General features: G+C 37.7%; 1 long non-coding RNA gene across 3 annotated transcripts in view; it reads right to left on the reverse strand.

The window, feature by feature from the left end:
- Positions 1-14,078, reverse strand: part of LOC118969190 (uncharacterized) — a 115,114-nt gene extending 101,036 nt beyond the window's left edge. For all 3 annotated transcript variants that reach the window (XR_005057117.2, XR_005057116.2, XR_012133236.1), the window contains exon 1: positions 13,870-14,078. This is a non-coding gene — a long non-coding RNA (uncharacterized lncRNA). The remainder of the gene's footprint in view (positions 1-13,869) is intronic.
- Between the last annotated feature and the right edge of the window lie 10,155 nt (positions 14,079-24,233).

Consider the following 24,233-nt stretch of genomic DNA (forward strand, 5'->3'; position numbering starts at 1 on the left):
CATTTTGAAGGGAATAAAAAGAAAACTTCCATATTAAATGAACACATAGATTATAGAATATATCCCAGTTTCAAAAATTTAAAAAGGATAATAAAAATATAAAAATACATTTTAGAACAAGAAATATGTTCTGAATCATTCTGTAGGTAGATTATATCCATCCTGAAAACCCTCTTCTTTCTTCTATTTGCATTCCTCAAAAAATATTTTTAAAAATATATTTATCAGGAAGATACCACAGCTTGAACCTTTCTTGGAAATACCTGTTATAATATTTTTAATTAAATACAACTGATTCTTCTTATCATGCTAGTTGTGGTCTATTCTCTTTCTCCAAACAGAATAAGTGGATTAGCCGACACTAATGAATTAGGAGCCATTGGTGCTTTTTTTTTTGCATTTTATTTATATATTTATTTATAATTTTATTTTGGTATCACTAATCTACAATTACAGAAAGAACATTATGTTTACTAGGTTCCCCCCTTCACCAAGTCCCCCCCACATACCCCTTCACAGTCACTGTCCATCTGGGTAGTAAGATGCTGTAAAATCACTACATGTCTTCCCTGTGTTGCACAGCCTTCCCCGTGCCCCCCACGCACTATACATGCTAATCGTAATGCCCTCTTTCTTTTCCCCGCCCTAATCCCTCCCTTCCCACCCATCGTACCCAGTCCTTTTCCCTTTGGTAACTATTAGTCCATTCTTGGGTTCTGTGATTCTGCTGCTGTTTTGTTCCTTCAGTTTTCCTTTGTTCTTATACTCCACATATGAGTGAAATCATTTGGTACTTGTCCTTCTCCGCCTGGCTTATTTCACTGAGCATAATACCCTCCAGATCCATCCATGTTGTTGCGAATGGTAGGATCTGTTTTTTTCTTATGGCTGCGTAATATTCCATCATGTATATGTACCACCTCTTCTTTATGCATTGATCTACTGATGGACATTTAGGTTGCTTCCATATCTTGGCTATAGTAAACAGTGCAGCGATAAACATAGGGGTGCATCTGTCTTTTTCAAACTGGAGTGCTGCATTCTTAGGGCAAATTCCTAGAAGTGGAATTCCTGGGTCAAATGGTATTTCTATTTTGAGCATTCTGAGGAACCTCCATACTGCTTTCTACAATGGTTGAACTAGTTTACATTCCCACCAGCAGTATAGGAGGGTTCCCCTTTCTCCACAACCTTGCCAACATTTGTTGTTTGTCTTTTTGATTATGGCGATACTTACTGGTGTGAGGTGATATCTCATTGTGGTTTTAATTTGCATTTCTCTGATGATTAGCGATGTGGAGCATCTTTTCATGTGCCTGTTGGCCATCTGGATTTCTTCTTTAGAGAACAGTCTATACAGCTCCTCTGCCCATTTTTTAATTGGATTATTTGCTTTTTGTTTGTTGAGGCATGTGAGCTCTTTATATATCTTGGATGTCAATCCTTTATCAGATCTGTCATTTATGAATACATTCTCCCATACTGTGGGATACCTTTTTGTTCTATTGATGGTGTCCTTTCCTGTACAGAAGCTTTACAGCTTGACATAGTCCCACTTGTTCATTTTTGCCTTTGTTTACCTTGCCCAGGGAGATATGTTCATGAAGAAGTCACTCATGTTTATGTGCATGAGATTTTTACCTATGTTTTTTTCTAAGAGTTTTATGGTTTCATGACTCACATTCAGGTCTTTGATCCATTTGGAGTTTACTTTTGTGTATGGGGTTAGACAGTGATACAGTTTCATTCTCTTACATGTAGCTGTCCAGTTTTGACAACACCATCTGTTGAAGAGGCTGTAATTTCCCCATTGTATGTCCATGGCTCCTTTATCATATATTAATTGGCCATATATGTTTGGGTTAATGTCTGGAGTCTCTATTCTGTTCCACTGGTCTGTGGCTCTGTTCTTGTGCCAGTACCAAATTGTCTTGATTACTGTGGCTTTGTAGTAGAGCTTGAAGATGGGGAGCAAGATCCCCCCCCCCACTTTATTCTTCCTTCTCAGGATTGCTTTGGCTATTCGGGGTCTTTGACGGTTCCATATGAATTTTTGGACTATTTGTTCCAGTTCATTGAAGAATGCTGTTGGTAATTTGATAGGGATTGCATCAAATCTGTATATTGCTTTGGGCAGGATGGCCATTTTGACAATATTAATTCTTTCTAGCCAAGTGCATGGGATGAGTTTCCATTTGTTAGTGACCTCTTTAATTTCTCTTAAGAGTGTTTTGTAGTTTTCAGGGTAGAGGTCTTTCACTTCTTTGGTTAGGTTTATTCCTAGGTATTTTATTCTTTTTGATGCAATTGTGAATGGAATTGTTTTCCTGATTTCTCTTTCTATTAGTTCATTGTTAGTGTATAGGAAAGCCACAGACTTCTGTGTGTTAATTTTGTATCCTGCAACTTTGCTGAATTCTGATATTAGTTCTAGTAGTTTTGCAGTGGAGTCTTTAGGGTTTTATATGTACAGTATTATGTCATCTGCAAATAGTGACAGTTTGACTTCTTCTTTACCAATCTGGATTCCTTGTATTTCTTTGTTTTGTCTGATTGCCATGGCTAGGACCTCCAGTACCACATTGAATAACAGTGGGGAGAGTGGGCATCCCTGTCTTGTTCCTGATCTCAGAGGAAAAGGTTTCAGCCTCTTGCTGTTCAGTATGATGTTAGCTGTGGGTTGATCATATATGGCCTTTATTATGTTGAGGTACTTGCCCTCTATGCCCATTTTGTTGAGAGTTTTTATCATGAATGGATGTTGAATTTTGTCGAATGCTTTTTCAGCATCTATGGAGATGATCATGTGGTTTGTCCTTCCTTTTGTTGATGTGGTGGATGATGCTGATGGATTTTTGAATGTTGTACCACCCTTGCACCCCGGGGATGAATCCCACTTGGTCATGGTGTATGATCCTCTTGATGTATTTTTGAATTTGGTTTGCTAATATTTAGTTGAGTATTTTTGCATCTATGTTCATCAGGGATATTGGTCTGTAGTTTTCTTTTTTGGTGGGGTCTTTGCCTGGTTTTGGCATTAGGGTGATGTTTTGGCTTCATAGAATGAGTTTGGGAGTATTCCCTCCTCTTCTATTTTTTGGAAAACTTTAAGGAGAACAGGTGTTATGTCTTCTCTGTATGTCTGATAAAATTCTGAGGTAAATCCATCTGGCCTGGGGGTTTTGTTCTTGAGTAGTTTTTTGATTACCAATTCAATTTCATTGCTGGTAATTGGTCTGTTTAGATTTTCTGTTTCTTTCTGGGTCAGTCTTGGAAGGTTGTATTTTTCTAGGAATTTGTCCATTTCTCCTAGGTTTTCCAGCCTGTTAGCATATAGGTTTTCATAGTATTCTCTAATAATTCTTTGTATTTCTGTGGGGTCCATCATGATTTTTCCTTTTTCGTTTCTGATTCTGTTGATGTGTGTTGACTCTATTTTTCTCTTAATAAGTCTGGCTAGAGGCTTATCTATTTTGTTTATTTTCTCAAAGAACCAGCTCTTCATTGATTTTTGCTATTGTTTTATTCTTCTCAATTTTATTTATTTCTTCTCTAATCTTTATTATGTCCCTCCATCTACTGACCTTAGGCCTCATTTGTTCTTCTTTTTCCAATTTCGATAATTGTGACATTAGACTATTAATTTGGGATTGTTCTTCCTTCTTTAAATATGCCTGGATTGCTATATACTTTCCTCTTAAGACTGCTTTTGCTGCGTCCCACAGAAGTTGGGGCTTCTTGTTGTTGTCATTTGTTTCCATATATTGCTGGATCTCCATTTTAATTTGGTCATTGATCAATTGATCATTTAGGAGCATGTTGTTAAGCCTCCATGTGTTTGTGAGCCTTTTTGCTTTCTTTGTACAATTTATTTCTAGTTTTATACCTTTGTGGTCTAAAAAGTTGGCTGGTAGGATTTCAATCTTTTAGAATTTACTGAGGTTCTTTTTGTGGCCTAGTATGTTGTCTATTCTGGAGAATGTTCCATGTGCACTTGAGAAGAATGTGTATCCTGTTGCTTTTGGATATAGAGTTCTATAGATGTCTATTAGGTCCATCTGTTCTAGCATGTTGTTCAGTGCCTCTGTGTCCTTACTTGTTTTCTGTCTGGTGGATCTGTCCTTTGGAGTGAGTGTTGTGTTAAAGTCTCCCAAATTGAATGCATTGCATTCTATTTCCTCCTTTAATTCTGTTAGTATTTGTTTTGCATATATTAGTGCTCCTGTATTGGGTGCATATATGTTTATAATGGTTATATCCTCTTGTTGGACAGAGCCCTTTATCATTATGTAATGTCCTTATCTCTTGTTACTTTCTTTATTTTGAAGTCTATTTTGTCTGACAACACCTCCTTTTTCTCTCTGTTGTTTGCATGAAATATCTTTCTCCATCCCTTGACTTTTAATCTGTGCATGTCTTTGGGTTTGAGCTGAGTCTCTTATAAGCAGCATATAGATGGGTCTTGCTTTTTTATCCATTCTATTACTCTGTGTCTTTTGATTGGTGCATTCAGTCCATTTACATTTAGGGTGATTATTGAAAGATATGTACTTATTGCCATTGCAGGCTTTAGATTTGTGGTTACCAAAGGTTCAAGGTTAGCTTTTTTACTACCTTACTGTCTGACCTCACTCGCTTATTGAGCTGTTATAAACACAGTCTGGTGATTATTTCTCTCCCTTCTTATTCCTCCTCCTCCATTCTTCATATGTTGGGTGTTTTGTTCTGTGCTCTTTTTAGGAGTGCCCCCATCTAGAGCAGTCCCTCTAAGATACCCTGTAAAGGTGGTTTGTGGGAGGCAAATTCCCTCAACTTTTGCTTGGCTGGGAATTGTTTAATCCCTCCTTCATATTTAAATGATGATCGTGCTGGATACAGTATCCTTGGTTCAAGGCCCTTCTGTTTCATTGCATTAAATATATCATGCCAATCTCTTCTGGCCTGTAAGGTTTCTGTTGAGAAGTCTGATGATGGCCTGATGGGTTTTCCTTTGTAGGTGACCTTTTTACTCTCTCTGGCTGCCTTTAATACTCTGTCCTTGTCCTTGATCTTTGCCATTTTAATTATTATGTGTCTTGGTGTTGTCCTCTTTGGATCCCATCTCTTGGGAGTTCTTTGTGCCTCCGTAGTCTGAGCAACTATTTCCTCCCCCAGTTTGGGGAAGTTCTCTGCAATTATTTCTTCAAAGACACTTTCTATCCCTTTTTCTCTCTCTTCTTCCTCTTGTACCCCTATAATGCGGATATTGTTCATTTTGGATTGGTCACACAGTTCTCTTAATATTGTTTCATTCCTGGAGATCCTTTTATATCTCTCTGCATCAGCTTCTATGTGTTCCTGTTCTCTGGTTTCTATTCCTTCAATGGCCTCTTGCATCTTATCCATTCTGCTTATAAATCCTTCCAGAGTTTGTTTCACTTCTGTAATCTCCCTCCGGATGTCTGTAATCTCCCTCCGGACTTCATCCCTTAGCTCTTGCATATTTCTCTGCAGATTCGTCAGCATGTTTATGATTTTTATTTTGAATTCTTTTTCAGGGAGACTGGTTACGTGTGCCTGTGCCGATCCTTTCTCAGGTGTAACTATCTTGGTCTGGACCAGATTTTTTTGCCTTTTCATGGTGATTTCAGTGGCTGTAGGCAGGTTGCGGGTGTGTCAGCTGGGAGAAGAAAGTCCTTTCCTGCTTGCTGGATGCCTTGCCCTTCTCCGCTGCCTGCACTCCTGGAGCAGCCACCGCATTAGTCCCCTAAGCTGCTGTGGGTGGGGTGTCCATCAGAGCAGTGCGGAGCCCTGTGAGGAGTGGCAGGCATGCCAGGAGCGATACTCCATGCTAGCAGCGACCCTGCCGGGCAGCTGTGTGACAGCAGCAGCCTTTGCGTCTGGCCCAGTCAGCTGTGCATTGGGCTGGGATTCCAGTAGGCTGCTGGGAGCATGCCTGCTCCCTCTGGCTCTGCTGCAGGTGCGTGCAGGGCTCTTCTGTGGAGGCTTCTACCAGGCTAGGAGCCATTGTTCTTAAGGGAATACAGAATTAGGTTCCGGTGAGCCTTGGGTCACAATAGTTTCATCAACCCATCAATATACAACTTTTTTTATATGTGTTTCTCTTTAAAGACACCTTATTCAATATATTGTTCACCCATTAACACGAAACTCACCCACAAGAGTATAACTCATGCCTGAAGGCAGCTTATCTTACATACATATTTTCTTCCTAGGGCACATCACAGCTGCTTGCGTTTACAAATATGGGGAGAGCACTTCAGCACTGTACTGGAGGGCCATTTTAGAGTGAAATCATCAACAAAAAGCTCAAAAATGTGAATCATGAGACCCTGAACAGACCCTTTTTATATTATAAGAACTGAAACAAAAGGCAGAGTATTACTTTCTTCTACCTCTCCTGGGAGCATGAGTTTTCAGATAATTCAAGTTTTTTAACACTGCCCGTGTCTGCAGATGACCACAAAAAGCACCAATGTATTGATTTTGGAATTAACAATAAATTTTAGGCAGTAGGCAAATTTGAAAATATGGAATCCATGAATAAAGAGGATCAATTGTATTTCAAACATACAGAAAAGTATTGAACAGCCTGGCACGTACAATCCAGCCTTGTCAATCTTAACAGTTTTTACATTTACAATATCCAATCCTTTATATGTGTGTATTTTTTTAAAAGAAACAAAACATTGCTGATATAGCTGAAATACTCTGTTATCTTCTTTCCTTTCCTTGAGGTGACCATTATCTTGAATTTAATGTTTATAAATGCCTTTATATATTTACCACATATGTAAGTATTGACAAATGATAATTGTTTTGCCTGTTTTTGAACTTTCTGTAAATTGTATCACAGGTACTATGTTTCTGCTACTTGTTTTGTTTCCCCTTGATGTTTTTGAGAATTATCCATGTTGATACAGATTGGTGCAGAGAATTAATTTTTCTTACTATATAGAAAGAGTTTACTCCCCAACTGATGAACATTTGCTCCTTTGTTTTGCTCTTACACACAATTCTGCAAACATTCTTTTTAATGTTTCCTTGTGTACACGTGTGATTATTTTCTAGAATGTACACTAAAGAATTGAATTACTGCATTATAAGAAATATGCATTTTTAACTTTATCAGATATTACTAAATTGTTCTCCAGTTTACACTTCTATCACTGATGAATGAGAAGAGAATTCTCATTGCTTCATGTTCTCACCAAAACTTGCTTTTGTTAGATTTAAATTTTGTTGCCAATTTGAAGGCAATGCAAAGGGTATCACTGCAGTATTATTTTGGATTTTGCTTATTAGTAGTGGGATTGAGAATTCTGTTATTTATTTATTGCCAATTTGGTTTTCTGCTTCTGTTGAATTGTCTGATCAACATCCTTTGCCTTTTTTTCTTAATGAATTGTCTTTTTTCTTATTCACTTGTAGAAATTGTTTATACATTCCAGATACTAATGCTCTGTCAATTATATGAGATGCAAATATCTTATCTGCTATGTGTAGTCTTTCAGGGACCCAGGCTGACAGGGGCTCTGCCATTTTGAACTTAGGTCCTCTATGGTGGACCTGGGGAGTCACCATTACAGTCAGTCATAAAGGAAAAGAGCATGGAGGAATGTGTCTGAATTATTTTATTCTCCATATATGGCTGACATACATCACTTCCATTTACATTCCACTCTGGAGAACATTGTCATATGCCCACACCTACTGCAAAGGAGGTTGAGAGATATTGTCCAGTTGTTTGCCTAAAAAAGGAGAGAACAATTTTGGTGAATACTTAGCAGTTTAATAGCCTTTAACTGTCCTTTCTTTTTTTTTGCTTTCACTGTCCTTGTCTGGTTTGAGTGTCAGGTTTATTATCCTCATAAAATAGTTGTGAGTTATTTCCTTGTTTTTTATTTTCTGGAACAATTTGTATATGACAGGAATTATTTGTTCTTTGATTGTTTGGTAGGACTCTATTATAAATCTCTTAGACCTCAAGGAAGAGGTTTATTTTTTGGAGGAACATTTTAAACTTCTGATTCAATTTGTTCAGTGGTTACGTTCAAGTTCTCTATTTGTTCTTGGCAAATTATTTTTTTCTACAAAAATTGTACATTTTTGTCCAATCTTTAAATTTTTTTCCTTAAAATTGCTTGTATCTACCTTCATCTTTTTCTTTTTAGCTGAATCTCACTGTCTGAGATTTTGATACTTTAGCAACATCACACTTTTTTGATGGGTAGATTTTAAATTATCATTGTTATAAATGTCTGTTAATTTTCATATTTAATTCACTTCTGACCCACAATTTACTTAGAAACTATTTTAAATGTCTAAGTACACATATCATCTTTTCATATTTTGTTAATAATTTCTCATTCAAATTGCATAATAATCAGAAAGCTTGATATTGTTTGGAGAGGAAAGAGATCATGGTTGTTGAGGTATGTTAGGCATCTTCCCTTTCCAGTGGGAATTGTCTATCAGGGCAACAAAATAATCTCAGTGAATGTGAAAAGGCTCTTCTTTACAAAAGAATAATAATTAATACAGAAGTAGAAGAAATGATAGTGATGCCGGGGTTCTTGTTTATGAAGCCAAAGAATGAGCTTCACAAACACTCAAGGTAGGAGAGCAAGGTACAGGCTTTTTTTTTAGAGATAAAGTGAGAGAATAGAGCTCCCAGCTCACACCAGGAGGGGACAAGAGAGCCCGTAGTGGTGCGTTGTCTAGGGGGTTTTATAGGTAGTTGAGGATTTTTCGAGAACATGAAAAAAACTTAGGGGTGTGTACTTGCATCACCTGCCCTACCCTCAAGGTGGGCTGCAGCAGGGTCATGGGTTATGCTGATACCCTTGCAGAACACTCAAACATTCCAGGCCAAGTTGCTCCTGGCTTTTTGACCTTTAACTGATCTCACTGAAAATGTCTATATTCTTAGGTATCTTTCCCTAGAGAATTAGTGTGACTTTGACTTTGCATAATGCTTAACAGAGTTTCAATGGGGACTTCTTTGCCCATTGTTATATTGCTCTGACTGTAAATATTTTGCCCTGCTTTTCCTGGAGGCCCTCACCCTACTGTGACTACACTCACTGTCCCTGTCTTATTCCCCCCTCTACAGATAGAAACTCTAGCTGCTGCTAGGGAAAGGGGGCGACGACCGCTCTGGCTGTTTCATGCTGAGAGGGGATGCAGTAAGGGGTGCAGTTAGGTTTTCATCAGTGGTCAGTGAAGAGGGCTTCAGAAGATTGGCACTTTTATTCTAGGTTCTATTTCTATTACTTATTTGCAGTTTTGTGGCTTCTAGGCAAGATAGAACAAATTGCGTTATTAGGTTAAGTGACAATATTTGGAGTTGGATTTTTTTATTTTGGAAGGACAAACTTGATGAGATTAAGAATGCATGGTTGAACATGAGAACTAGAAATAGTAAAACTTTAATTGAAATGATAGAAAATTAAAACATTTGGAAAATTATAGCTAGATATTTTGAAGAAGCTAGAATTCTAGATTTAGTTTATGTCTTAAATACTAGTATTAGGATATAGTATTGTTAAGGCTGCATTATTGAAACAATACTTTTCTCTAAAATTACTTTCATTTTTATTAGAAGTAACACTTGGCTTTATTATTTGCATAAGTGCAGCAAGAAGAGCAATTGATTACATAGGCTCTTTTAAATGTGCTTTGCTGGAACTTTTTGTAAGGAATTTTAGATTGAACTTTTAAAGGCTTTTCAAGGCTAGAAAGGTAAGCTAGATTTGCTATCAGGTTGTGCTTGCAGTATTTGTAGATTTGGGCAAATTCTTCTCTTTTCGAGGTTTCTAAGATATTTTTGAGGTTCTTGCACCTGCCAGGAAGTGACTTTTTCTACTCACCTGGTAAGGCTGCTGGGAACTTTGTAAGCAAGGTACTGGGCTAGTTCTTCTAAGGGGCTTTGTTGGCTTTATGAAGTTAACTTTAGTTCCTTAAAGCTGTTTGTTCATATCTGAGTTTACGCACATGTTTCTCAGGTATGACATTCTAGTCAAAGCTTTGGTAGTACAACTTGTATTTTTAATTGGTCTTCTTACAAGGAAAGCAGGTTTTTGCTGAACTTATGCAAATAAACATACTGCTATGAAATATGAACATAGTCACTGAGAGTCTTTAAATTCTGGAGGGATTAGGTGGAGAGAAAGATAAGTTTTAATTCTGCTTATGAAGATAGTTATTTAATAAACTGTTGTCAGCTTAAGAGAAAAAGCTTAAAACACTCTCAGCAACATTTGAAACAAAAAGTTACAAAATCATCTTTAGTTCACTTAATTTTATGTAATTAATACTTGTTATGCTTAAATCTAGTTCTTTACTAGTTTAGGGGTAATAAAACAGTGACTATAAATGACAAAAGACTTACAAATGACAATGGTTAAAGATCTGATGAGAACTTACTGTAAGATAGTTGACATAAGGAGATGCGGATATTTGTGTAACACAAAACATTCAGTAACAAAGTATAGCATTATTCTCTGACAGTGATTTTCAGGTAATTAAGCAGGTAATTATATATTAGATAAATAAGTTAAATTAGCTAAATACTTTCTCCAATGAGAAAAAATTCTTCTGACATGTTCTAGGGGCTTTTTGGAAAATATCAGAGTTAACTAGAGGTAAAAGTACTTTTTGAATTTGATTTCGGGAAGTTGTTAGAAGAAAGTTTCTTTGGCACTTGCTTAAATAGGATTAAAGGTTGCTATGAAGCAATACTTATTTATTTAACTAGAATGACAACAAAATACTTCAAAGGCAAATAAAGAAGGTTACACAGTTGTTAGCAAAGTTTAGCTTTTAGTCCTTTTAATATTAAGATCTCATTTTTTAAAATACTCTGACAACTTGCTGAGACTTTAACCAGGAGAAACTGCTTTGATAAAAACTATTAGAGAACTTTTTGCAATCTTTCAATATTAAGAGCAGACTAACAGTTAAGAAATCTTTGTCTTTTTAACTGAAAACAAAATTCTAATTTTGCTGTGTACTTGATACTGAGATTCATTTGCTTTAATTTTATATAGCATGACTATATTAAATTTTTCTACAAACTTTTTATAACTTTCTTCTTACATTTAGATTCTCTCTCTAAATAAACAGCTGTACTTTAGAACAAAGTTACTTTTTTTTATCAAGATACATTCTTTAGCATGCAGAAATGTTTTCTTTATTACTTTAAGTAGTTTTAATTAGAACTGAAAACCATTAGGTACTTTAATTTTTAGTGAACACTGAGAAGCAGACTATTGTAAACTGTTACACTAGCATTCTTTGACAAATTTATGAATACATTTTATAATTTTTGTAACTATGAGCTTTACAGCACAATCTCTCACTAAGCAAAAAAGTTTATTTTTAACTTAGCAAAACTTTAAGGTTTTAGGTTATCACAAAAATTTCAGGCTGTAGGTAGGTATACACACTGTAACACAATTATTAAGGTGATCACTTGCTACACTTATTTAGTTCACTCATTCTTAACTATGCTAGATTACTTACAAAACGTTTACTGAATATTAGACAGTTAAGCTTCTAAGCATTTTATTCTTGAAAGATTTAGCAGATAACATCAACTTAAATGACTTCAGGTAAACTTAGGCAGCTGATAACCATAAGGACATGTCTGTTTCAGTTCAATTTAAATTAGCATTAATGCTTAATATTTTCTATTAGAATTTTCTGGAAATTTTAGAATGCCTAATTTTCACAAGCACTTGTCTTTAAATTAATTTTATTAATACTATCTGGAGGTAGAAAAATTTTTCATTTACATGCTTAGACACACAAACATACAGATTGAGACATAATGACTACAGTTAGCAACACTTCATAAAAGAACATATACACAGACAGATAAACTGATACAGAGATTTGAGTTACTGATATCTAATTGCTTTTCTTTTTAGCTTATTTGACTAAAAGTATTTCAGTTTTCAAGAATACACTCTACGGGTGAGCAGTTTATATAACTGGGTAAAGTTTAGATGGCCCCAGACTGACCGGGCCTATGAAGGCTCTGAATTGATAGGGACTGTGTGTCTCCAGGTGGCTGGAAATGAAATGCAAGTACAATTCTAGCTCCAATCATTTAACGTCAGGCTGTATTGCAGAAGATAAATTTCTTCTGTTTCAGGGAGTCTAGTTTAAAAACCTTTCAATTTTTGAAGATAATGAACCCAATAAGTAGAATAGATTTCCACCAAAACAATTTAGAAAACTAGTTTTATATTGTAGTAGTTTACAGGACTTTTTTGACTATTTTCTTTCTTTGCATTAAAATAAATTTAGCTGCATAACTTTATATTGTGTATTTCTCTCAGGAGCCAAGCCTTTCTAATAGAGAGCTTTTATTGAGGCCGGGCTTGTGTGCAGAAGATCAAGCACTTTTTCAGGGTCTGGGGATCAAATTTGCTCCCAGTTGTTTAGAATGCAAGCTAGATCCATGTCTGGCTTTAAACTTGAAGAGGAAGCTCCCACCTGGAAGAGAGAAAGACAAGGTGTGTGACACTTGGTCAGCCTTTTCTCTGTGAGGGCGTCCCCTCCCCTTGGAGCCTGGGTGACAGTGACCAATCACCTCCTCTGCCATGCCTACTGGATTTAACCCTCCTTACCAGTGTGGCCTGTACTTTGCCTTGATTCCCTTCTTGCATTCCCACTAAGCAAGAGTTGCTTCAGAGCCCTGGATCTAGTGGGAACCTCACCAGTATGCTCTTACTTTATGCTTCTGGGAGTCCTGATCCAGACCCTACTTTCTCTGCACAGGCTTTAGTATAGTCCACTTGGGCTGCAGATAAGGAAATGCCATAGCCCCAGGAAGACTGCCTCCAAGGAAGAGAGATCAATAGAATAGAGCTATGGCTAGAATTTAAATGGGGCTATTTACATGTGCAGTTATGGAGTTTATGCTACTGCTTGGGATTTAGCTAGTCACCCACTATAACAAATTTCATCTGTGAAACAAGAGGTCAGGGGGTCATCTGCGACTCTCGCTTAGGCAGCAGCCTAGCCAGAAGTTTGCTCAGCGCTATGGATCAATCAGCTGGAGCCAAGATCTCAGGACTACTGTCTACTAGTCCAGTCTGCCCTCAGAGTTCACAGATTAGGATAGGAAAGTAGGAAATCAGCTCAGCCACTCCCTGACATTTCCGTCTGTCCAGGGGCAGGGGATCAAGGAGCGGCAGACACCAGGAAACCTTTTTCACCGGGAAACCTTTCACCAGAGACTTAAGACTGGTAGCCGACGCTAATCATCTTTTAAGTGGCTAACGGGTGCCCAGATACACTTTTATGAGATAAAAAGTACAGCATTTAGTCAGGAATAAGAGTGAAGCATAGGTCTCTTACCTTGCGGTGGTAAGCATCAGGTTCCGTGAAATTGATGAAGTTAGGAGAGTTAGGAATGCCCCCTGCCTCACTCAGAGGCCAGGGTGGGCTGAAGAAGCAGGCTGGAAGTCAGAGACAGAGAAAGAGAGATGCTCCTCACGGATAACCAGTCGGGCTGTCAGGGTCTGATTCCAGACACGCAGGCCTTTGAGAAGCCGCTGAAGTGCAGCCTCAGCCTAGACTCTTGCAGTTGCCCACGATTTTCCTCAGTCCCTCGCATCTAAGGAGATGCCTCTGAAAGGGAATCCTGGCCTCCACTCAGGTGACATTCCCGGCTCCCAAGGGAGACGGGAGATCCACTGAGGGAGACGCAGGGGAACCTGTCGCTTGAGACTTTGAGATCGGCAGCTGGGCCAGTCCCGTTTATGTGGCTGATAAGCGCCCAATTTTGTGTGCCATAGACAGCTTCTTTCTATAAGGACAGTGAAAGAAAAGGCAGGCTTGGATGCCAATACTCACCTCTGAAGTTATCCCGGACGAGCCCCCAAAGATGATGCCGGGGTTCTTGTTCACGAAGTCAAAGAATGAGCTTCACAAACACTCAAGGTAGGAAAGCAAGGTACAGGCTTTTATTTAGAGATAAAGTGAGAGAATAGAGCCCCCAGCTCACACCAGGAGGGGACAAGAGAGCCCGTAGTAGTGCGGTGTCTAGGGGGTTTTATAGGCAGTTGAAGATTTTTCGAGAACATGAAAAAAACTTAGGGGTGTGGACTTGCATCACCTGCCCTGCCCTCAAGGTGGGCTGGGTCATAGTCTGATTGCCAGGGCTGACAGCAGGGTCACGGGTTATGCTGATACTCTTGGAGAACACAAACATTCCAGGTCAAGTTGCCCCTGGCTTTTTGACCTTTAACTGATCTCACTGAAGATGTTTATATTCTTAGGTATCTTTCCCTAGAGAATTAGTGTGACTTTGACTTTGCATAATGCTAACAGAGTTTCAGTGGGGACTTCTTTGCCCATTGTTATATTGCTCTGACTGTAAATATTCTGCCCTGCTTTTCCCGGAGGCCCTCACCCTACTCTGACTACACTTACTGTCCCTGTCTTAATAGAACTAGACAATTACCATCTTGCAACACTTCAAGAAATTACTGATGGAAACTGGGACCATCCATGTATGCTGAGACCAATAGCGCAAGTGATAACAATGATACTGGGGTTCTTGTTTGCGAAGTCAAAGAATGAATTTAGCAAACACTCAAGGTAGGAGAGCCAGGGAGAGGAGAGGCTTTTATTTAAAGCTAAAGTGAGAAGACAGAGCTCCTGGCTCACACCAGGAGGGGACAAGAGAGTCCATAGTTGTGCATTGTCTAGGGGTTTTATAGGAAGTTGAGGATTGTTGGGAATGTGATAAAGGGCTTAGGGGTGTGGACTTGCTAAAAGTGGTCTTAGGATGTTAGTCCTTGATGAGACATTAAGTCCCTTTTAGCATGCTAAAGTGAATCTTACAAATGATTAGCATAATACAAATATGGGCTGTGCTGAGATACTTTCCTTTATCTGGGGAATATTAACTGATCTCATTGAAGAATGACTCTAGAGCTTAATGCTTAATACAGAGTTTTGATAGGGGGTTTCCTTGCATATTGTTGCACTGTTCTGACTGTAATTATCTTGCCTTCCTTTTTCCAAGGGCCCTCACCCTACTCTGTCTAAACCCATGGTCCCTGTCTCAACAGGAGACAGAATGACAATGTATCCATTGCCAAGATATCATCCCATCAATTATTTGCTGGGAGCAAAAGGCAGTGGTGAAAGCTTGATGTCATCACTTCAATTCAGTGGCTAAACCTCAGCATGTATTTTTAGTCAACAACCAGACATCATGTCCTTCCTGATGTCATCCAGTGTGAAACAATAGCATCACCTATGAAAAATTCTTGCCAAAATGTCTAACCTGAATCTAATAAGCTTAAATTCTGGTTTACAGAATACACAATGGGCAGAGGAACACGTTAAAACAATATAAAAGAAAAAATTGGGCAAATCTGGAAATGAGATATTCTACAAATGTCTCCAGTATTTTAGTGACATGAAAAAAATAAGGGAAGGCTTTATTAAAATAAAAGAGGCTGAAGAGACAAAAGAACCAAATCAATGCAAAAATATGTGGTCTTCGATTCCATCTGGCCTCTATTGCTGCTATTGGTTTGAATAAGCCAGTTATAAAAGACACACTGGAGACAATTGGGAAGATTTTGTATCAGTAGGGTATTGTGTGATAATAAGGGAATTACTGTTAATTTTATCAGAGATGTAATTATATCATGGTTATGTAGGAAAATTATTTGGGGTGAAACATGATGTTTCTGTTTTACTTTAAAATATCTGAATGTACAGCTCTCCGTAGAAAAAGACAACTGCTCTATTTCCTACAGGATGAGATCTAAACTCATTCCTGTGGTACAAAAAAATGCATCAAATCTGGTCTCAAATTACATCTCTAGTCACTTGATCTCATATAGCTTATGATATGACCTCAATAAATTTCTCACTGTTACTTGGTCAATACCATGGGCTATTTTTTTTTCTTACTCAAAACGCTTTTCTCAGCATTCTCCATTTAACTGTTAAGATTGATGCCCAGTTATGTGCACATTTGCATATGCCTGTTCACCAAAACCAATATTAAACATTTTATGGTGGCAAGTATTGGCCATTATAAATGTATAAAATATAAACTGAAAGGACATATATCTATCATAGAGAAGAGGCTGGAAATCAAACTGAGTGGTTGTTAAAGGGGACTTAACTTAGTTTTCTACGTCTTTAAGAAAAAAGAAAAATACTAGAAGAAATATGACCAAATGGAAAAACTTACTAATTCAGGATGTTAAGACCATGTGTTTTCTTTTTAAATTTTAAAAACTTTAAAAATTTTCTCTTTAAACAAAGAAAAGCACATGTCTGCTGACTGCATTACTTTGAACCCCAGTCTTTCAATTTATCAGTTGATGAACTCAGATAATTTTCTTAATCCTTTTAGCCTGAGTTTCTTCATCTTTAAAATAAGGATAATAACTCAAGTAGAATTGTTGTGAGGATTAAACAAGTTAGTGCCTGTGATGCACTAAAGCTTTTAGCCAGTGCTTGGCAGAGTAAGCATCTAATAAATATGAGATATTATGTGTTCAGACATGCTTTTTGGCCAAGTTCATTGTCAATTGGTAAATTGTGTGCCTGAATACTTACTCTGTAATTGGGTGCAGGACTATATAAATAAAAATAGAAATAGAAATACATTTGATCAAGTTTGTTCATTGTGTTCATATCTTCCACATTCTTTTTGGTTTTTAATTTGCTTAATCTTTGAACAGAAAGATGTGCTATAATCACCTACGATGATTGAGGATTTGTCAATGTAGCCTTATAATTCTGCTAATTTTTAATATGTATATTTGAGGCTATATTACTAGGTGCATAACATTTTTAATTGTTATATTTTCCTGGTTTTTATTTTAATTATTAGGTGTCTACTTTCTTTTATATCTTATAGCACTTTTGATTTCTTTGAGGGGCCAATTTTAATATAGCTTCTCCAGTTATCTTTTGGTAGGTATTTGTATAATGTAAATTTTTACATTCTTTGCTTTCAAATTTTGTAAATCCTTCATTTTAATGTCCTATAGTCTTGAAAAAATATGACTGGATTTTTTTCTCTTTTTGTCCAGTCTGATTATCTCTGTGTTTTTATAGATAGGTTCAATTACAATTATTGTGCTTCCTGATATATTTGTATAAATTTCCACAATCTGTGTGTGTATGCATGTGCTTTCTATTTATTCAGATTTTTTTCTAGTTCTTTTCTCTTTTTATAATATTTACCCTCCAAGTGGGTTGAGCAAGTATTTGCTGTTTTCTTTTATTCCTTTAACTGATTTGAAAGTTAGAAATTCCATTTCTTTTCCTTTAGTAGTTTACTTTAAAATTTTAACATGCATTACTCAACTTAAAAAAACATAAGGGGTTCATTATCTCTACTCTCCTTTTGAACATAAAAAAGTCCTTAAAATGCTTTACCTGAAATTCTTCTCTACCCATTATTGTTTTCCAGTATTTTAGCTCTCCATGATATAGTATTATTACTATTGTCAGCTTTAAAGCTTTCATTATTCATCATTATTATTTTATATTTATATAGTCAGTATTTGTTTAGCTGTACTCAATTCCTTCCAAGTTTTTTTGCTCACAGTTCTTTCTTACATCTTGTTCCTTCTAGAAAAACATCTAGAAATTCTTTCAGCTAGATTTGTTAATGGTAATGTATTTTTCTTAAAATATATTTAATTTAGTCTTATTCCTGAATGGTTATATAGCTGTGCATAGATTCTTAGTACTATTTTCTTAGAAATTTGTTATTACTATATTGTCTTCTGGCTTCTATTGTTGATATTAAGAAATGTGTTTATTCTCTAATTGTAGGTAATTGTCCTTGTAGGTAATCCCTGTTTTCTCTTTTCTCTCTGGTTTTATATAAGATTATTTTTATTTTTTGCATTTGTTCTTCAGAATTTTTACCAGTATGTTTGAATTTCTCTTGACATATCTCTATTTTTATTTTTCCTATTTCATTCTCATTTTACCTCCTGAATATGACATTCATATTTCTATCAAGTATAGAGAGCCCTTATCCATTATCACTTTAAATATTGCTTCTCCATTCTTCCACTTTATTCTCTAATTCCTGAATACCTAGTAAATGTACTTGGACCTTTGTGGATAAAATGAGAGTTCCTGTGGCCAGAATTCTCACCTGGCCCTGGTTGACTAGCTTACTGAACATCTGTGGGCAATACATGGCTGTTGACTCTATATAAAGAGCCCCGCCCAGTGTTCTGGGCACAGCATGGTGGCAGGGCTGCAAGGCTGCAGGAGAGCAGAGCAGAGGCTGGAGTGGTGGCAGCACTGAGGACAGAGGCCCAGAGGATGGCTGTGTGGGACGACTGTGCAAACAGAGGGGCCCAGAGGCAGAGACTGGCTTGTTGCATGCAGACTCGCTCTGAGTGAATGGGATTTTAGTGACTAACCTGCCACTGTGAGAATAAAGTTGGGTATAACCCTTTTACCCCAAGAACGTTTTGTTGTCATTTTCTTTGGTCACACTGAATCCATAGCGAACTTGCCCAGGGCTGAAACACATTGGCAAGACAACCTTTCATTCTATCCTCTAAGTCTCTTATATTTCTGTAAGTCTCTGTGCTGCATTCTAATTTCCTAAGATCTATCTTTTACTTTGCTAATTCTTCAGCTGTGTCCATCTGCTAATTAATATACTTTGAGATGTTTTTAAATTTAAGGACTTAATAAAATTAAAAAACTGCTCAAGTGGCAATTCAGGTGTTCCTAACTGAAAGAAGAAAATGCTAATAGAGTGAAAACAATGATCAGATAAGATTCCACCATATCGGTGTTCAGAACAAGACAGAAAGGACACTTTATAGCCACAAAAATAACTAAACATCCTTCTTAACTAATATGAGTGCTTGCTGCTTCTTTGCCAATGATAACTCTAGCCCTGCTTAATACCATACTTCTTAGATGAAAATTATCAAGATATGTAATCATTGAATTTCCTCCACTTCTTGAGAACACCTGATCCAGAACTGCCCCATGCTTTGTTAAGCCCTGCTTAGAATCACCAGTGCAAGCACAAATTCTGTATTTCCCACAATTGCTCTAATGTCTATTCTCCTTTTGCTGCAGCAAGCTAGATAAAGTTGGCTTTTTTTTTTGTCTGCTGGTGTATTTGTGTTGTTTGGCTAATGGGTTTTAACCTACTATATTTTTAAGTTACAGATGTTCTGTTTGGTTCTTTTGTAGTTGTGATCCTTCTGTCTTTATTCTGGCTGTGTTTTACTGTCTTATGCTTTCTAGTCCTTCTCTTATGGCTCTAATTAAGTTTAAACATAATTAATTTATCTAATCCAACTCTAACCAACATTTGTCTTAACTGAAGTTCTAGGAATACCATCCTGTTCTTTATTGTTTGCTAATTTTTGTTCAAGATGGAGAATTTCTCTGTGTGTTTTTAATTTTAATTGTAATCTCACCTTTATTTTGAGACTGCTTCCAGAGTGACTTTGTGCTAGCTTCTGCCAGGTACATTAGGGACATTACCATTCCTTTACCAACTATTTTGTCAGTTGATTTTTTTGGTTGGATTTTACATAGAGTACAGATACCCTTTTTAAATATGTTTGATGATATTTGACAAATGTTTATATTTGTGTGACCAGCACTACAGCCAAGATCAAGAACATTTCCATCAGCCAGAGAGTTCCCATGTGTCTTGCCAATGGGTTTCAGCCCCGGGCAAGTTCGCTATGGATTCAGTGTGACCAAAGAAATTGAGAGCAAAAAGTTCTTTGGGGTGGAAGGGTTTATTACCCAGCTTGTTCTCTGGTGGTAGGTCGTGCACTATCGTCTGTGCTTCCACCCAGAGCACTGGGCCGAGTTCTCTATATAGCACAATAATAGCTTATTGCCTAAATGTGTGGAAGCGGCAGCCCAGCAACAGGCCAGTTACATCATCAGGTGGTTTAAGTTCAGTGAGGATCCTGGCCATAGGAACCCCAACTTCCCCACACCATGCCAGTCCAACTTTTAACATATTATATCATCTTAGGGATTTCTGGACCATATAGGTAACATGAAGTATATATGTAAAGTCTCTAATTCCATGAGGTTTAGGTGTAGATTATAACTTTTCCAAAGAGTTTTTTAAAAAAACTCTGAATCCAGGCAAACAAGCTTCCTTGTCTTCCTGTTTGCTGGTAGGAAGACTCTCCACCCCTGAGTTCAACTTTTTGGTGCAGGGTAGCTCTTTGACGGTCTGGCATTTTATGGGTGTCTTAGTTACATCTGTCTGCCTCATAATGCCCCAAGGCATTAAGTACTATCCTTGATGTTAAGTACAAATATCATGATTAACAAGACCCACAATGCTGCTGCCTCAGTTTCAGCTGCCAGGTATACTATACTGGTTTATAGTGCACTGCCTCTTTTTGATTCATATGTTTTATTGAATATAGAAAAGTACATAGATCATAAATGTATAGCTCAATACCTTCACACATGTGAACATAGCTATGTAACAAGTACCCAGATAAAGAAAATGAACATTGCTAGAAATCTCTTAGTATTCTTTCCAAATACTATCTCCTCCCAAGGAGAATCATTATTCTGCCTATTATTTGAATCATAATTTGAATCATAATTTGAATCATAATTTTGCCTATTATTTGAACTTTATATAAATGCTACCCTACAGCACATACTCTTCTATGTCTGGCTTCCTTTGCTTATAATTATGTTTGTGAGGCTTGCTTATGTTGTTTCATGTAGTTGTAGTTTATTGATTCTTATTGCTGAATATTATTCCTTTGCATGAACATAATAGGATTTATATTGTAGATGGATATTTAGGTTGTTTCCAGTTTTCCTCTTTGCTTTTGGAGCCTGGGATTTAATTTCACTTTCTTCCAAGCACTACTGTGCAGTTAGTAGGACTTAAAAAGCATTTCCTGGTAAGCAATTCTGTATTATCTGTGTCAAGACAAGTTTTTGGTTTTGTAGGCTGCCAAATCACCAGATACATAAAGCATGTTTTATTTTTTCATTGTTGCAATTCTTACAAGTGATTCTCATCTGGTTTGCTTTAGCTGATGATTTACTTCTTTAGACTCCTATTTGTAAGAAAATGGTTTTGATTCCTGTGAACCAATAATGGGTGAACACAAATGGGAGGATAGAGATGAGATATGTAATTAATCTTGTAGTCATGATCTCTTTTGTGGGTAGGACACTGCATATGCAAAGCTAGTTTGATATTAGTAAGTGTAAAATATTGAAAAAAGCATGCTAAGGAAATGGGATGATTGAAGACAAGTAATAGTAGGAAGTATGGATGTGGTTGTTTGGGTCCAGGATCTCCTGGCTAGTTGACACTGGGAATATGAAACAAGACAGAGGCTTGTGATGGCTCTGTGGCCTGTAATCAGTGTGCTGCCAGAAAAGCCACTCCAAAGTGGGTTTATGATTCTATCCCAATCCTGATGCTCTGTGATAGCAGCTCATTCTCTGCTCACTCCCATTCTTTTCAAAACTGTGGTGGTGAGTCCTGCAACCACCAAATCCATTAGAGTTTGAATGAAACACTCATATCTGACATTAGTGTAACTAGGTATGTACAGCCATTAAAAATTAAACAGTAAATTTCCCTGTGATTTATGGCATTATTTTAATTTTATTATTAAAACTTCTGAGGCCATAGAGTAAATCAGCTGCAGAAATGGCATTAGATAGAGATTTTGATGTTGTGCCTTTAAATTAGACTGTAAGGTATTATTTTCCTTGGTTGTTATATTTCTACATCTTGAATTTAGGACAAAGGTAAATTTCATTATTTCTCCAATGGAAATGATTATCTAAATTTGTCTCTTCTTCCTCCAGGCAGCACACACTACCATTAATCCTTCTGATTCATTTCCCCCAGAAAGCTGAGAAGGAGTTTTATAATGATATTGGTTTGTAACTAGTGTTTCCATTGTAATGCTATTACTGAACCAATGTTGTGATAAATGGTCTGTTTATAAGGGGAATCACTTTTACAAGAAGTAGAAAATTAGACACGCTTTTGCTTTGCAGTAACAATATAAACCACAGTGAAAAAATATTCTCCAGTTTATTCCCATCTGTATCAGCAGGGAGGCTTTAGGAGATGGTTTTTACCCTAAAGTTCTGCAGCCTACAACTACCATGTCAAAATGCAGTTTTCCTCCATATCCTATTCAAAACCAAGACATTTTAAAGCTTACGGTAACTGTGCCCTTTAAGAAACTCAGGCACTTTAAACTGCATGCCTCTGCTGACTTCAAGCAGTAAGTGGCCTTTCTCAGGCAGTTAGTTGATGATAAAGTTGAGAGAGAGCTAACTTTCCCCCTGCTCTGCCTGGAAGGAATGTTTCTGTTGCAATAGCTCTAAAAGTGGAGTATTTAAGATACTATGGGTTAGGGAACAATAGAAACTTGTAAAGTATGGAAACCAGACAGCTCTTAAGATTCTATCACAGTGCTGAATAAAGTGGAAAGAATGCTGTTAAATCTGCGTTGCCCCTGTGGTGCTGCTCCCTGTTAGCTTTATTCTTCCATTTCACCCAGCATGTGAGTTTTCCAGAAGGCATTTCCAATTTAATGAGCTGCTTGTCTCATGTACCAGATACCCAGAAGGAAAAGTCAGCGACACAAATAAGTTTCACTGGAAATTAAAGTGGATCACTTCGGACAGAATTATTTACATTGGCTGTATGGTTCTGAAAGGCAAATCCAACTTTTTTTTTCCTCTTGCCACACCACCAGACTAAGTTCAGAAGTCTTCTAGCACTAAACTGAAAAATAGTTAGGAGAAATTTGGGGTTTAATTGCAGTTGGCCTTTCTGGGACGTCTGCTGAAAGCAGCCATCTTGGTAAAGATGACGTCATTTGAAACACCTGGAGTGGTAGTTTATTCCCAAGAACAAGTTTCCATTAGCCATTTAATCACAGTTTAATCATTAGATTACGTTGAGATTTAAACACAATGGAGGAGAGGGAATAAAAATCATTAAAGCCCCCTCTTTATCCTTCCTAACCCAATAGAAACTTTTCCAAAAGTTCAAAAGAATAGAAACAATTTGACATCTTTTTTGGGGATTTGTTTTGTTTTAGTCTATTTTGTTTCCACGTGTTTGTGTTCCTATTTACTAAGGTTGGATAATAAAACTAGCTGGTCAGTTTCACTTTCCATTTTTTATACACAAGTGAAAGCTGTTTTGAGTCAACAGTGTAAAGATGTTTAGAATCATCTCACCTGCTGGGCCAATTTCCTGAAAGCTTTTCTTTGGGAGGGGAGAGGAGGCACATAAGTTTTTGTTTTGAATTTCTGATGCTTCAAAATTGGAACCCTGAATTAGACCACAGTGGAGTAATTCATGTTTTATTGCCCACCTATTAATATTTTCTAGGAGTGGGCAAGATGATAGTAAAGAAAGGTGACTATATTCCTACTTAATCATTATTTATATATCCTATTTCTGTATCTGCACTTTGGAAATTCGGCACTTTGAGAGATGTTTTAATCCACAGAAAGGTTTCTCTTTTTGGATTAGATAAATGTTAGTGTCTTAATTCCATTGCGTGATAGGTCCTGGCACTGTTTGCAAGATGCAGAAAGGAAAAACAGTGGCACCTTGTTTAAACAACTGAGTACAGTATGGCTTATTAGATAATTAGTGGGAGGAGTAAAGAACGCGGGTCTCCTCTGCAAATTCTTTCTTAACGAGGTTAACCTGTGACTGCCGTTGTTTTACCGCCCCCCCTCCCCAACCCCTCCTCGGCTTCTTGCAGGGGAACTTTCTGTTCTTTCAGCGCTATCCACAGCTTCCCAGTCAAGCTCACTGAGAAGATATAACTGAAAGGGCTGCTTGTATATTTGAAACAGACAGACGGAGACACGAGCACACACAGTCTGTGGAAGAAGGGTGGTGGTGGTCAGGACTCGGCGGGGGGCTGGACGCGGGAATCGAGTTGACCTTTCCACGTGTCCCCAGCACCTGCGAAGCTAGTTGGGCGTTGGGTTTTTTTTTGCAGGGGCGAGCGCGAGCCCGGAAGAGGCCAAGCGGCAGTGGGCTTAGGTTAGGGGGCAGGGAGGCCCTCCCTCGCAACACGTGCGGCCGGCAAGCAGCTGGCGCGGAGGCTGGCCTGGCCTCGCTGCTCCGGCAGTGCCAGCGCGTCCCCAGCCGGCTGGACGACGGCGCGCGGCGGCGGCGGCGGCGGCGGCGGGCG

The sequence above is a fragment of the Manis javanica genome, chromosome 7 (assembly GCF_040802235.1).
Source record: "Manis javanica isolate MJ-LG chromosome 7, MJ_LKY, whole genome shotgun sequence".
Lineage (NCBI taxonomy): Eukaryota > Metazoa > Chordata > Mammalia > Pholidota > Manidae > Manis > Manis javanica.